This window comes from Canis lupus, chromosome X (assembly GCF_011100685.1).
Source record: "Canis lupus familiaris isolate Mischka breed German Shepherd chromosome X, alternate assembly UU_Cfam_GSD_1.0, whole genome shotgun sequence".
NCBI lineage: Eukaryota > Metazoa > Chordata > Mammalia > Carnivora > Canidae > Canis > Canis lupus.
Window position 1 is genome coordinate 60,344,766 of NC_049260.1, and position 15,367 is coordinate 60,360,132.

General features: G+C 39.8%; 1 protein-coding gene across 11 annotated transcripts in view; it reads left to right on the top strand.

Annotated features, from left to right (window-relative positions):
* Positions 1 to 1,538: 1,538 nt before the first annotated feature.
* Positions 1,539 to 15,367, top strand: part of ATP7A (ATPase copper transporting alpha) — a 153,161-nt gene continuing 139,332 nt past the window's right edge. For all 11 annotated transcript variants that reach the window (XM_038587767.1, XM_038587768.1, XM_038587769.1 and 8 more), the window contains exon 1: positions 1,539 to 1,797. The gene's annotated coding sequence lies outside the window, so the exon portion shown is untranslated. The remainder of the gene's footprint in view (positions 1,798 to 15,367) is intronic.

Here is a 15,367-nt window from a genome sequence, read left to right on the forward strand (position 1 = left end):
TACATAATAGTCTTGCAGCTCATAATGATAAACTTTATATAAAAATTAGCTGGTGAATTTGAGACTCTGATAAGGCTTTATTAATGGTTTTTCATTTTTAGTGAGTTTCTTTGTAAGCTTAACTGATAATATTGTAGTTATAAACCAACTGGCTAGGGCAGCCCTGGTGGCTTAGTGGTTTAGTGCCGCCTTTGGCCTGGGGTGTGATCCTGGAGATCTGGGATCGAGTCCCACGTCGGGCTCCCTGCATGGAGCCTGCTTCTCCCTCTGCCTGTGTCTCTGCCTCTCTCTCTCTCTCTCTCTATCATAAAAATTAAAAAAAATAATTTCCCCATACATCTCATGACAGATATTCAATGAAAGGAAATATGAAAAGATCACACCTCACTACGAATTTAGTGAGATGTAGCCTGTCCCTCTTAAAGTTAATATTCACTGTTTTAAAAATCTTAGGATTTTAGGGCTCCTGGGTGGCCAAGTGTCTGCTTTGTAAGTGTCTGCTTTTGACTCAGGTCACGATTCCAGGGTTCTGGGATTGAGTTCTGCATGGGGCTCCTTGCTCAGCGGGGAGTCTGCCCCCCTGCTTGTGGTCTCTCTCAAATAAATAAAATCTTAAAAAAAATTAGGATTTTACCATTTCTTAAAATGTGAAAATGGGAAAACAGGATTAAAAGAGTACATTTTTCTCAAACGCTTTCTGTAACAGTGCATCATATTGCAACATTTTATGCATCTCTTTTTTAAAAAATTTTTATTTCTTTATGATAGTCACAGAGAGAGAGGCAGAGACACAGGCAGAGGGAGAAGCAGGCTCCATGCACCGGGAGCCCGACGTGGGATTTGATCCCAGGTCTCCAGGATCGCGCCCTGGGCCAAAGGCAGGCGCCAAACCGCTGCGCCACCCAGGGATCCCTCATTTCTTTCTAAACTCATGGTGGTAGATACTCTAACATTCTTTGCATCCTTGGAATCCTCTAGGTTTTTAGAATGATAGACAAGTAATGGATAAATGGGCAAGTGGTTCAAAGCTTTAGATTGGTGATATGAAGGTAGGCATGAGGTGAGACGCCTGCCCCAACTCCAACACACACATAAAGGTTATGAATTCAAAAGCATGAATAAAAAATCATAAATTTTTTTGAGATCATTTTTGAATAGAGGGACGAGTGCAAGTTCATAGTTTTGGAATTGCAACTGGAGTTAGGCTACACAGTAACAGCAGCACGTTAATTTCACGCTGGGAAGGGCTGAAGTATGCAGAAGATGATTTGCAAACAGGTCTATGGTACTTCTTGGCTTGGGGTTAGGCTACTACAGACGATACAGGTTTTGGTGGGATTTTGTTTTGTTTTGTTTTTGGTGATGGGGGAAGGAGAGGTCTCTGCCGCGCCAAAAAGACTTCCGCCCCAGGCTGCGTGTCAACCCAGGGGCAGTAGGGGGCGGGAGAAGCTCAACTCTGGGGCTCCTGTCCCTCTTCACGTGACGCGTCCCTCACTCTGCGTCTCAGGCCTTGCTTCCGGCCTGGGCGTCACCCGGAAGTGGGGGGAGTGAGGAAAGGACGAGTAAAGGCCACAGGCCCTGGCGGCGGTGGGTGGAGGAAGAGAAACCGTGGGAGTGCCGCCACTGCTGCCGCAGCCGCCGCGGCTCAGACGCCGCCGCCCCCCTCCCCGCAACCCCCCTTCCACGCCACCACTACTGTTTCTTCTCCCGGTGTGTGAGATCGGAGCCTGTGCGTGGATTTGCGGCTGCCACGGGCTGCATAGCTCGCGAGGTTTAACCATAGTAAAGAAAAACCAGGTAAGTCCTATATTGTCTTCCTGTAGTCCCCTTCTACTGGAGAGGTGTTCTGTATTGTCAGTCTTTACTACGGAGTGTAGTGGGGTCATTTTAATCAGGGGCAGTCTCCAAACTCTCACTTCTCCACGACTCTCGTATTTACCACCCTCACGTTTTATCTTCCTAGTAGGGGATAATCGAGGGGAGATTGAATCCAGACCCAAGTCACTTTCCTTGTACCCTCCTGGGGAACTGTCTTGATTATCCAGTGGCCTATGTTACCTAATTAGTTGAAGGTACAAGAAGGTCCGTGGCCGGTATTGGAAGTCGTATGGACTGATGACGATTAATAATGTAAAAAAATTATTTTTCTTCTTGTCTCGCTCTGGGAGCATAAGCTAAACTGAGAGAACACTCTTATTTCCATTTCATTTTGTTCATTCCGCCCCTTTCCCAGTAAAGTTATTCTCCATCTCTGTGGCATCTTTATCTTTGACACTTTTTGTTGTAGACGTTGAGGTTATTCTAAGCACCAACAACTCTTTTTGTTGTTCACAAGTTCGTATTTTCAGCATCTGATTTTTGTTTTAGAGTCTGTTCATCTACAGAAATATGGTCTCAATTAAGACACATTGAGTCTTAATGTGTGCAGAACGTTGAATTGGGTGATATTAAGGTGTAGGGGTGGTAGGAGGTATACACAAGAAATAGGATGGAGTCCCTGGCCTCAAATGAGTATGCAATCAAGTTGGTTTAGTTCAGTTATGAAGACAGTGGGTTCTAGCAGCCCCACTGATTGAATACTTTGCGTATCTCATCCTTATTTATTATTTTTTTAAAAAGATTTTATTTATTTATTTGAGAGAGTGTGAGAGTGAGAAAATTGCAGGAGCGGGGGTAGGGTGGAGTGGGAGCAAGGGGAGGGGCACACTCCCCTCAGAGTAGGGAGCCTGAGGCAGGGTTTGGGTCCCGGGACCCAGAAATCATGACCTGAGCCCAAGGCAGATGCTCAACTGACTGAGCTGCCCAGGTGCCCCAATATTGACTAACTTTAATCAAGAATTTTGATACATTCCAATGACTGAAAATAATGTTTATTTGCCAGCTGGGAAATTAAACTGTGAAAAGAGATTTGTCTGAGGTGATACAGGCACTGGCACAGGTGAGAATAATATTTGGGAATTTTAAAATTCCCTCTACTCATCTTTGTTAAAGGTTTTACAGAGTTTTGTTTCTAAGTTGTGATCTTTCTTAAAACATAAATCAAAGTGTGGGTGGAGGTGGGTGGTGGGCAGGAGAGAGAGGCAACAAGCCTATTTTGGTTCAATTTACCATCCCAGCAATCATGTTTTTTACTTATAAATCTTAGTCTTCAGGTCAATTTAATGTGATATAACTTGCTTGGTTACTTGCTGAAGCAGTATGGCAAGAAAACTATCAGAATACTTTAAGAATGTGTTTCATTAAAGTGTAAGGGTAGGATGTTTCTTGTTTAATAAATATGTTCCTAGCTTCTTCAGCACTGTTAGAAAATCGAAATGATTTCCATATCTTTGTTGAATTAAATGTGTGGGATATTGGTAGATTACATTAGTTTTCACAAATATTTCTTTCCTTAAAGAAAATGAAGATAAAATATCCCCATTTTGAGCCAGTTAATTGTACTTTGTCTCATGTTTTCTGTCCACATTTAGAATTGTACAGCTATGTTTTTTAAACCTATTTTTACTCTAATTCTCTAGTGCAGAAATCCAATTTTCCAGACCTATACTCAGGAGTACATTTTCATAATATACTAATTGAAATTTAATGGGTTATTTTACATCTTAGGGGAATTGTTTTAACTTGGCCATTTTGTTTTTAAGAAATGTTTTGTTTTATGCTCTTGTAATTGTTGATGATTCTGCTTGGGCATTGATGTCCCAAAGATTGGGAGGGAAAAATACTGGAATCACTTCCCTCCTCTACTCTGATCTGAGAGTTTGCAGGGCATTGTATATTCTTGGAGTTGTGAAGAAGATGGTTTCCACTCTCTTGAGTGTTCATTTAAGTGTGCTACCTGCCATTTAGGAGAGGAGAGCATTAAGAGGGCTTCTGTTAAGACCTGAAAAACTGTCAACAGAGATATAAGGACAGAGAAAAAGAATTCCATAGTGCAGAGCCCTTTAAAGAAAATTCTCAGGACTATTTAATTTGTAGCTGACTTCTAGTGTCATGAGAATACTTAAGAATTGATCCTTGAGCTAACAAAAGGTTACAAAGCTTGGTTGTAAAGTAGTTCCAAGTGTTATCTCCTTTGTTGATCTTTGCACTTATATTGGTAAGGAAAAAAGGTATCTTTTTTTGTGATAATAAGATTATTTGCTCTAAGAAATCTAATTGAATTATTATTTTTTTTTTAATTTTTATTTATTTCTGATAGTCACACAGAGAAAGAGAGAGAGAGAGGCAGAGACACAGGCAGAGGGAGAAGCAGGCTCCACGCACCGGGAGCCCGACGTGGGATTCGATCCCGGGTCTCCAGGATCGCGCCCCGGGCCAAAGGCAGGCGCCAAACCGCTGCGCCACCCAGGGATCCCTGAATTATTTTTTTAAAATATATTTATGATAGTCACACACAGAGAGAGAGAGAGAGAGGCAGAGACACAGGCAGAGGGAGAAGCAGGCTCCATGCACCGGGAGCCCGACGTGGGATTCGATTCCGGGTCTCCAGGATCACGCCCTGGGCCAAAGGCAGGCGCCAAACCGCTGCGCCACGCAGGGATCCCTAATTGAATTATTAAATCAATTAGTAATAATGCTATTAAGGGGTGCCTGGGTGGCTCACTCGGTTAAGCATCTGATACAATCCCAACTCAGGTCTTGATCTCAAGGTTGTGAATTCAAGCCCTGCATTGGGCTCTATGCTGGGCATGGAGCCTACTTAAAAAAAAAAAAAAGGCTAACAACCTATCAGAAAAATGGAAAAAAAATAATGCTATCAATATAAAGTATATTGTATTGATTATTAATAAATATATTATTAAAACATTACTATTAATATTATTTATATACGACCAATTTCATTTTGGCCAACAAATGCTTTCTGTTCTTTTACTATGCCATTTCACCATTAATTCTAAGTATCAGTTTTTAGTTCAGACTTACAGCCGCAGTATCTTGGTATTAATTTCTAATCACAGCTGTAAGTGGGTTTTTATGTATTAGCAATCAAATTGGTGTCATGTCTTCAAGTATTGTTTGTCAAAAGCAAAGTGTTTTATCTGGCTTCTCTGTTTCTAGCTAGGTGGTAATTGGATGACTTTTAGTCATAAAAAACCTTTGTAGTCTTCATATAGTTTTTTTTAAAGGTTTTATTTATTTATTGAGAGACACAGAGAGAAAGAGGCAGAGACGTAGGCAGAGGAAGAAGCAGGTTCCCTGCAGGGAGCCCTATGTGGAACTCCATCTTGGGATCCTGGTATCACGCCCTGGGCTCAAGGCAGATGCTCAACCACTGAGCCACCCAGGCATCCCTTCATATAGTTTTAAAGTGTTAAATTCACTATATGATGACAGAAAAAATAATAATTTATTTAGTGCAGTATATTATTTGACCTTGAATTTAAGGTATGATTAGGATTGCATAAGAGTGTGTCCACTGTGTTTATTACAAAAATAACGCACAAGTGCCTGTTTCTTAACTTTGGGGGAAGTATTAAGTCATGGGATCTTGAAACTTTTTTTTTGTGCACGGAAATGAAGGAGACTAGAACTGATCATTCCTCTGGTGTGATAAAATGAATCTGGTATTTTGTCTATAGTTTGCGCTTTGGTACGAGTTGACATATTCTTTCATAGGGCCAAATTTTATTTCTAGACCTGGCAAGTGGCTAGGCTGAGATTTAAAGCCAGTCAGTCTGGTCTTAGAACCTGTGTTCTTTTTTTTTTTTTTTTAAGATTTTATTTATTTATTCATGAGAGACACACACAGAGAGAGGCAGAGACACGGGCAGAGGGAGAAGCAGGCTCCATTCAGGGAGCCCGACGTGGGACTCTATCCCGGGTCTCCAGGATCATGACCTGGGCCGAAGGAGGCGCTAAACCGCTGAGCCACCCGGGCTGCCCAGAACCTGTGTTCTTACCTTACATAATGGAACTGTATTTTTTTTAAAGTAGACATTTGTGCAAAATTAACTCTATTGGAATTAAGTTCCTTGTTTGTCCTAAAGGGAGAAATAACTCATTTATCTTCTTTGAAAGTATGAATGAGCAAATAGATTTGATGATAAAAAAAAATAAAGTATTGGTGGCTCAGAATTTCCTTGATATATTCAAACTAAATTCGTAAGTAAGGACTCATAGTTTTGTTTTTAGCTAATTACATTATTTAAAGATATCCAAAAAGGGGGATCCCTGGATGGCTCAGAGGTTTAGTGACTGCCTTCGGCGCAGGGCATGGTCCAGGAGTCCCGGGATCTGGGGATCGGGTCCCACATCGGGCTCCCTGCATGGAGCCTGTTCTCTCTCTGCCTCTCTCTCTCTCTCTCTCTCTCTCTCTCTCTCTGGGTCTCTCATGAATAAATAAATAAAATAAAAAAAAAGATATGCTAAAAGACCTAACGTTTAAAATGGTTAGTCTTTTTTTTTTGTATTTTCTAAGTCTCCCATGAAGAAAAGAGAAATGGTCTGTGTGTTTATTTTTATCTTTTTTGTAAAAGAAAGAATGTTTATTCAAAAAAAAAAAAAAAAAAGGGACGCCTGAGTGGCTCAGTGGTTGATTGTCTGCCTTCCGCTCAGGGCGTGGTCCTAGAGTCCCGAGATTAAAGATTTGAGTCCCTTATCTGGCTCCCCTCGAGGAGCCTACCTCTCCCTCCACCTGTGTCTCTGCCACTCTCTGTGTTTCTCATGAATAAATAAATAAAATCTTTTTTTATGTTTTTTTCTCTTTGTTTTTGTATTTTTATTGGAATGCTCTATAGCAATGTTAGAAAGTCATGAATAGATTTCAGAAATTTCAGAATCAGTCTTAGGATTTGCTCTTTTTAAAAAACTTTCTTTTATTTATTTTTTGTATATTTTTTATTGGTGTTCAGTTTGCCAACTATATAGCATAACATCCAGTGCTCATCAGTGCCCCCCTCAGTGCCTGTCACCCAGTCACCCCATCCCCCCGCCCACCTCCCTTTCCACTACCGCTTGTTCATTTCCCAGAGTTAGGAGTCTCTCATGTTCTGTCACCCTCACTGATATTTCCCACTCATTTTCTCTCCTTTCCTCTATAATCCCTTTCACTATTTTTTATATTCCTCAAATGAATGAGACCATATAATGTTGGTCCTTCTCCGGTTGACTTACTTCACTCAGCATAATACCCTCCAGTTTCTCTCTCTCTCCCTGTGTCTTTCATGAACAAATAAATAAAATCTTTAAAAAAATTATTTACTGTTAAAGTAATGTTAGCAACCTACCTATATAATAAAATTGTAAATTATAGTTTTGCAGTAATACAAATTGAGTGGACTGTAGGAGAAATATATTGATCAATCAGTATTTGCAGGCAATATTTAGTTTCCAAATGACACCACAGAAATATGGAAAACTCAGATTAGGAGGGCACAGTAGTCTACGTACACCTACAGTAAGCTAACATCATATCTCAAAACTAGTTATGACACTTATCAAGTCAAATCACCCTGATGTACTTTTCCTGCTTCTCTACTGAGAAAACTCATGATGATCTACTTGTATAATTAGTGAGCTACAGACCCTGGGCCATTGAACTTTTCTGGATTATTTCTCTAATTGCTGAATGCTGAAACATACTTCTGAATGATTTATTAAATACAAAATATAGGCAGAAGAGAAGGCTTTATGTATGTCTAACCTACTCTGCAAAATAGTGCTGATCCTATGTCAGCACTCCAATGAATACGTGTTTATTGTGTGCTTGTTGTATATCTAGTGTTTATGTGGGTTCTGTAAGATATGCAAAGAAGCATAAGGCATATGCTCCAATGTCTAGCCAGAAAAAGAAATCTAATACCAAACAATTACAGAGTAATTAGGTACTAAACTATGATGCTGATTCCAAGGGTCTTCAGAATTTAAAAAGTAAGTGGGTATGAGTATTTGACATGTTTTTCATGGAGGAGGTGGGACTTGGGTTCATTGATTAACTCAGCAGTTACTTGGGTAGCTATGATTTGCAAGGTACTGGGGATATGCTTGTCAGTACAGCAGATATGGTCCTGCTTTTCTGGAGTTTACAGATGAGTGAGGTGATAGGATTTAAATATATGGAAGAGAGCATTCCAGGTGAGGGAACCAAGCTAAACAAAATCATAGAAAGAAATGGCAAGCATGGACTATATGGCTGTGAGGGTACTTCCTGATTGTAGTAGAGATTTTATGTTGGGGAAGAGTTTTGAAAGGGATAGGTGAGAGCCATCTTTTGAATGCTTTGAATAGCTATTTAAGTCTGTGGAAAGTGGGGTGGGAGCAGTCTTGTGGGATTAAGCCCTTAACCTGGGGGATCTGACTCTATCTCCTGGGGGATCTGACTCTATCTCTAACTCTATCTCCAGGTGGATAGCCTAAGAATTGAGTTAAATTGTAGGATACCCTGCTGGTGTTACAGAGAATTACTTGGTAGGGGAAAACTGCCAAACATCTGGTGTCAGAAGTGTTGTGAATGTGGTACTAGTATGAGAGTTTAGGAGAAACATGAGAAGTAAGACTAGGATTTTCTTTTTTTTTTTTTAAAGATTTTATTCATTTATTCATGAGAGACAGAGAGAGAGAGAGAGAGGCAAAGACACAGGCAGAGGGAAAAGCAGGCTCCACGCAGGGAGCCTGGCATGGGACTCGATCCCAGGATTCCAGGATCACACCCTGGGCTGAAGGCAGGCGCTAAACCGCTGAGCCACCCGGGCTGCCTGGAAGACTAGGATTTTCTAATACAGCCATCTTTTGAATGCTTTGAGCAGCTATTTAATCTGTGGTAAATTCCTTGGATAGGGTGTTTTGGAGAGGGTTAGCATGCATGGGCTTTGGAGTCATAGGCCTCAATTTGATCCCATTTTCATTCTAATTGTTACCTGGGTTTAGAATTTTTTTTTTTTTGAGAGAGAGAGAAAGCGCATGTGAGGGGCAGGACAGAGGGAGAGGGAGAGGGAGAGAGAAAGAATCTTAAGCAGGCTCCATGCTCAGCTTGGAGCCCCATGCAGGCCTCAGCTCATGACCCTGAGATCATGACCTGAGCCAAAATCAAGAGTCAGATGCTTAACTGAGTCACTCAAGTGCCCCCTGAGTTTAGAATTTTGTATTAAGTTTTCTTAGTGACAGGACTATGTAAGCAATAAAATGATATTTACACAGAGCAGCTGGGATTAGTAACCCTAGTAGCACCAAGTAGCACTAGAGAGCAATGTGTCAGTGGAAGTGCAAGAAGGAGGTTAGGCAAGAGAAAGAAATACATTCTGTATCTTCAAGCACTACAGAGTACACTTGCTTCGCCTTTGTTTTCAGTTGTGTTCTTTTAAGAATAGTGTGTTTTCTTTGTCCAGATATGAGGAAAAGAAACTTAACTGCAGTTACTTGACATGACCACTTGAGGACTACCAATGTTATTTTAGGTTTTATTCTACATTTGAGTCATCTGGTCAGTTTCAGATTATCTTCTATATTTGAAGCATCCGACTAGATTATTCTGTCCAAGTTTTGTATTTTACCTAAACATAACTTGGTCAGAAGCTGATATAGTAAGTTTTGTCTATAATCTGTGTTAGTGTTCTCTCAGTTGGTTTAAGGCATGAGTGGATTACCAAATGAATGCTTGTTATGATCTGCCTTTTGTTTCTTGTTACCTTTGACTTTAATGTAAGTGTGATCATATTCTAAGGAGGTTTAACAGAATACTGTTATTCTGGCACTTTCTAGAATTTTTTCCTGCCAGATAAGTAGAAATGATTGATTACATCAGACCATTTTCATCTCTTCCCAATCCTTTATCAAGGTGATCTCCAACCTTATTATATGGAAGGCCTTCTTTTTATTTCTCTCTCTCTCTCTTTAAAGTAGGTTCCACGCCCAAAATGAGGCTTGAACTCACAACCTTGAGATCAAGAGTCATGTGCTCTACTGAGTGAGCCAGCCAGTGCTCCTGGTGGACCTTCTTTTAATCTGAGTCTTGAGATTAGGGCAGATACAATCATTGTAGTTCCTGAGAAGTAGTTGCTGGCTGTACTGTTCTCCCTTTCACTCTGGGAATGTTAGCTGGGATGTGTGGCAGAAAGGGGTTGTAGCAGAGTGGAGAAAACATTATTGGAAGCCACCTTGGGGCTCCATGAAGCAAGACTCCTAGACCTACCAGTAGATCCTGATCTGCAGGTTGGAGACTTCTTTTGTTCATCTAGGGCTATTGTCTTACACAACTCTGGGGGCAGCAATCACATTGTTAGTACATAAATATTATAAATATATGTAAGTCTATAAATATTATGATGTGGACTTATACAATAGGCTGTGTTGAAACCTACCCAAACCATTTCTATTTCTAGCCCCTTTCTCTTCTCAATACCTACAACATTCAGCAGCCCAGGTAGTCCCAAGCTCATCACTTGAATCTCACTTCCCACCTTGAGGCTCTTCTGTAATCCAACAGATGAAATTTAGATCTTTGAGGATTTTAAGGGTTACATCATGTTTCTTACTCTATTTAAGTGTACTCATCAGTAAAATGGTGATACCTGCCCTCACTCATAGGTTGTTAAGAGTATCAAGTGAAATAATGTTGAAATCACTTTATAGATTATAGAGTGCTATATAAAATGTAGCATAATATTCTTTCTTGATGTGTTGTCTTGTAGTGGAGAGTACTGACTTTGAGGGATGCCTGAGTGGCTTAGTGGTTGGGCGTCTGCCCTCGGCTCAGGGTGTGATCTTGATAGAGTCCGACATCAGGCTCCCTGCATGGAGCCTACTTCTCCCTATGCCTGTGTCTCTACCTCTCTCTCTGTATCTCTCATGAATAAATAAATGAAATCTTAAAAAAAAGAGTACTGACTTTGGAGATAGTCTAGAGTTTAAGTTCCATTTCTGCTATTAACAAACTGTACCTTGGACAAATTAGTGTTTCTGGGCCTTTGTTTCTGTCTATAAAAGGAAACTAATAATGCCACTCCTCTCTACCTAGAAACCCAAGAGTTATTTTTTTCCTTGCCCCGACATTGAGTCAGGTTACCAAGTCTGTTGTCTAGTTACCTTTTTTCTTTTAAGTAAGCCCTATGCTCAATATGGGGCTTGAATTTACAACCCCCATTGATGAAGAGTCACATGCTAAGCCAACTGAGCTAGCCAGGCCCCCCTGTTGTCTAGTTCTTGATATTTATCAACATTTCTCCCTCTTCTGTATCTCCATTTAGTCCCTAATCATTTCCTTTCTGGGCTATACTCTTTTAAAAGTTTATGGTAGGGGTACCTGGGTGGCACAGTGGGTTAAGTGTCAGACTCTTGGTTTCAGCTCAGGTCCTGATCTCAGGGTTGTGAGATCTAACCCTGCTTTGGCTCCACGCTTATTGGGGGAGTCTGCTTGTCCCTCTCCCTCTGCTCCTCCTGCTCTCTTCTCTCTCTCAAAAATAAAAGCACAGACTCTGGATCAAACTTACTGGGTTCAGATTTTGGTTGTCACTTACTAGCTGTGTGACCTTGGGAAAGTTCCTTAACCTCTCTGTCTCAATTTCATCATCTGTAAATGGAGATAATATTAGTACCTATCCCATTAAGTTGTGAAGATTAAAATAGTAAAAAATATTAAGTACTATTATTTATTATTATTCACTGACAAAAATATTAAGTACTATTATTTATTATTATTCACTGACAAAAATTTTAGTTTGAATAAAAAGAAGCATGTCATAAAACACAGTACATAATTTTTATTAAAACTGTGTGTGTTTATCTCCTAAACTAACACAACACACACACACACCCCTACCTCAAAATGTTAATGTAGTTATCTCTTGGTCGTAGATTGATTTGTTGTTTATTTTTATATTTGCTTATCTATGTTTTATATTTTTCTCTAGTTGATGTTTATTCCTTATATATATTTTTTTGATTATTCGTTATATTTTAAAGGAAAAAAAGACACAAAATATCTCTTCTATGAAGTCTTCACTGAACTCCCTTCCTTCATCCTTTAGATCACCAGTGTAGCATGCATTGCTAAACTCCTTGAAGGCAGAGCCTATGTTGTATTCATTCACTTTTTTTATTCCCAGCTGGGCCTAGTATAGAATCTAGAAGATACTAGGAACTTGGCAGTATCAGTAAGGTGAAGAAGAAATGGAATTATGTATGAGCCTGGCACTTTACATGTATTACCTCATAATGTTTCTCTCAACAGTCCCATGAGTAAGTTATCTATGTTTTTTTTTTTTGTTATCTATGTTTTTAAATGAGAAAATTGTGTATCAAACAGCTCAAACAATTTGCTGAAAGTCATATGGCTACTAAGGTGCAAAATTTAGATTCAAGTCCAACTCTGTCTGGTGCCAAAGATTTTCTTTTTAATGTATATCAAATTAATGAATTGCTTAATGAATATCCTTGCTGTTTCTAATGAAATAATTTATGAAGCACTTCTTTGTAAACAGAAATGTGCTGTGTGAATGTAAGGATATGTTGTTGTTGTTTCTTTTGTGATATTCTATTTTCACCTACACCCTCAATTTTGACTAGGCAAACCTGTTTTCCTGTTCCCACACACAATTTTTCTTCTCTGTTCAACTGGCATTTTATTTCCTTTTGTCTTTTTATATTGCTCATGCTCTATCCACTTTTTATGAACTTGGTTTCTAATAATGATGTGAAGCTTTTCAGGTTAATCCATGCATTTCCATCAAACTCATTATTGTGTATTATTATGGCTTCTGCTTGCTTGTGATAACAAAGCACTTGAGGGGTGCCTGGCTGGCTCAGGTTTCATGAGTTCAAGCCCCATGTTGGGTGTGGAGCCTACTTAAAAAACAAAAAAACAAAGCAGTTGAAACTTCCCAGTTAAAAACTCTAAAGGGTATGGAATGATATAGGCCTTTTCTGAATTCATTCTCATTTATGTGTATCAAAAAATACCCAGCTAAACAGTTGCTTTTGACAATTTGGAACTTCTAGTCTCTTTTTAAAAGCTGAACTCCCCGTACATTCCTAGTACATAGTTTTTCATCCTTATATGTTCTGATGGTGATTGAACTTTGAACAGGAGAGAATGTTATCAGATTTTCACCTTCGTTAACTGAAGTGTATTAAACAGGTCATTAAAGGAATTAAGGGGTTGGGTGTGGGTGGGGATATAGATCTGGACTATATTTACAGGGTGTCTGCTTGCTTCATACTGAAAATTGTTCTTTGAACCTTGGTTTGATAAAAAAATATGAAAAATATGCATGTTAGGAGTAGTCAAACTATTTTGAAAAATAGATACATATTTTTATGTTTTAGTCATAGCATACAAATATTCCATCTCTAAGAAGACAAAACAGTTTTTTAAAAAAACCTTTTATTTTTATTTATTTATTTTTAAAGATCTTATTCATTTATTTATGATAGACATAGAGTAGGGTGGGTGGGCAGAGACACAGGCAGAGGGAGAAGCAGGCTCCATACCAGGAGCCTGACGCAGGACTAGATCCTCCAGGATCTGGGACTCCAGGATCACGCCCTGGGCCAAAGGCAGGCGCTAAACTGCTGAGCCACCCAGGGATCCCTGACAAAACAGTTAAAAAATTTTTTTTTATTTATTTGAGGGAGAGAGTAAAAGAGAGGGAGAGCACAAGCAGGGCGAGTGGCAGAGGGAGAGGGAGAAGTAGGCTCCCTGTGGAGCTCGATCCCAGGACCCTGAGATCATGACCTGAACTGAAGGCAGATGCTTAACTGACTGAGCCACCCAGGTGCCCCAAGACAAAATAGTTTTTCTACCAATATTTTAACTACTTTTTTTTTCAAGTCCTGGAAAGATTAATTATATTCTTACCTGATAGGGGAGATATTTTTGCATAATCAGCAAGATGAGTCACCAAGGTATACCACATGTACTGAGTATTACAGTTTCCTTCAACACAAGTTCAATGTTAGTGTGCATGGTGTTGGTGATATAAATCTACCTGATGCGTTTATGGTTTGGCTGATTTAACAGTATTAATGAAGCCAAAATTATAGATCTCATCCCTGTGTGTACTTGTCTCCTGGTGTCATTAGCTATACCTCTAACTCTGCTTCACAGTTTTCTGAGTGTAGTTTGTTAGTTAAGAGGCAGACTTGTCCAGAGGAGAGATAGGTCACTAAAATAGTCATCATCAATTCCCATGCTTTTTTTTTTTCTCTTGATAGGAGGGTCTATGATACCTAGATGTATTTGTAATTTCAAACACTTTATACATATTTTTACTTATCAATGGAGGCTGCACTTAGAAACTTACTCCTTTGGACTTCCAGAATATTCTGCTCATGTCTCTGTGCTTTCAACTCTAGGTCCCTTTTGCCTTTATTCTAGACTCTTTTGCCTTAAAAGAACCCTTGGGTGGCTCAGTCGTTGAGCGTCTGCCTTAGAGTTTGGGTCATGATCTTGGTATCCTGGGATCAAGACACATCTTGGGCTCCCTGCTCAGTGTGGAGTCTCCCTCTCCCTCTGCCCCCCGCCCTCGTTCATATGCTCTCGCTCTCCATCTCTCAAACAAATAAGTAAAATCTTCTTATTTTTTATTTCTAAAGATTTTATCCATTTATTCATGAGAGACACACAGAGAGAGGCAGAGCCATAGGCAGAGGGAGAAGCAGGCTCCCTGACTCATCCCCAGACCCAGGATCAACCCAAGCCACAGGCAGAAGCTCAACCGCTGAGCCACCCAAGCATCCCAGTAAAATCTTTTTAAAGCAACAACAACAACAACAACAACAACAACAACAACAACAACAAAACCTTTCATGGTTTCAGAGAACCAAGGAAAGCCTTGGCTCACTATATACATTTGTAAAAAGCAATAGTTTTTTTTTTCATCTCCATAAAGTGATCTCAACAAATGTCTCTGAAGTTGTAGATCTACAGTTTTGGAATTGAAAGTAAATAGCTTTTTGGGGGTTTAATAGGCTCATCTGTAGAGAAGTTTTAAGTGAGCCTCTGAAGATCCCATGAAATTGAGCCTCCAGTGCAGTCCAGGGTCTTTGTGATCTGTAGTACCTTTTACTAAGCATTGGTGAGGAATGAGGAATTTCACAGAAGTGAATTTTCCAGATAACTGAAGTCTACCCTTTAAATTTTAGTCATTCAGAGGTCTTAAATGTGTCTTGGTCCAGTCCCTTATTGTATGAATCCTCCAAATGTATCACTGAAATACGTTAACTTTTTTATAAGTAGAAATACTTTTTTTTTCTTATTAGAAAATTAGTAGGGATCCCTGGGTGGCGCGGCGGTTTGGCGCCTGCCTTTGGCCCAGGGTGCCGATCCTGGAGACCCGGGATCGAATCCCACATCGGGCTCCCGATGCATGGAGCCTGCTTCTCCCTCTGCCTGTGTCTCTGCCTCTCTTTCTCTCTCTCTGTGACTATCATAAAT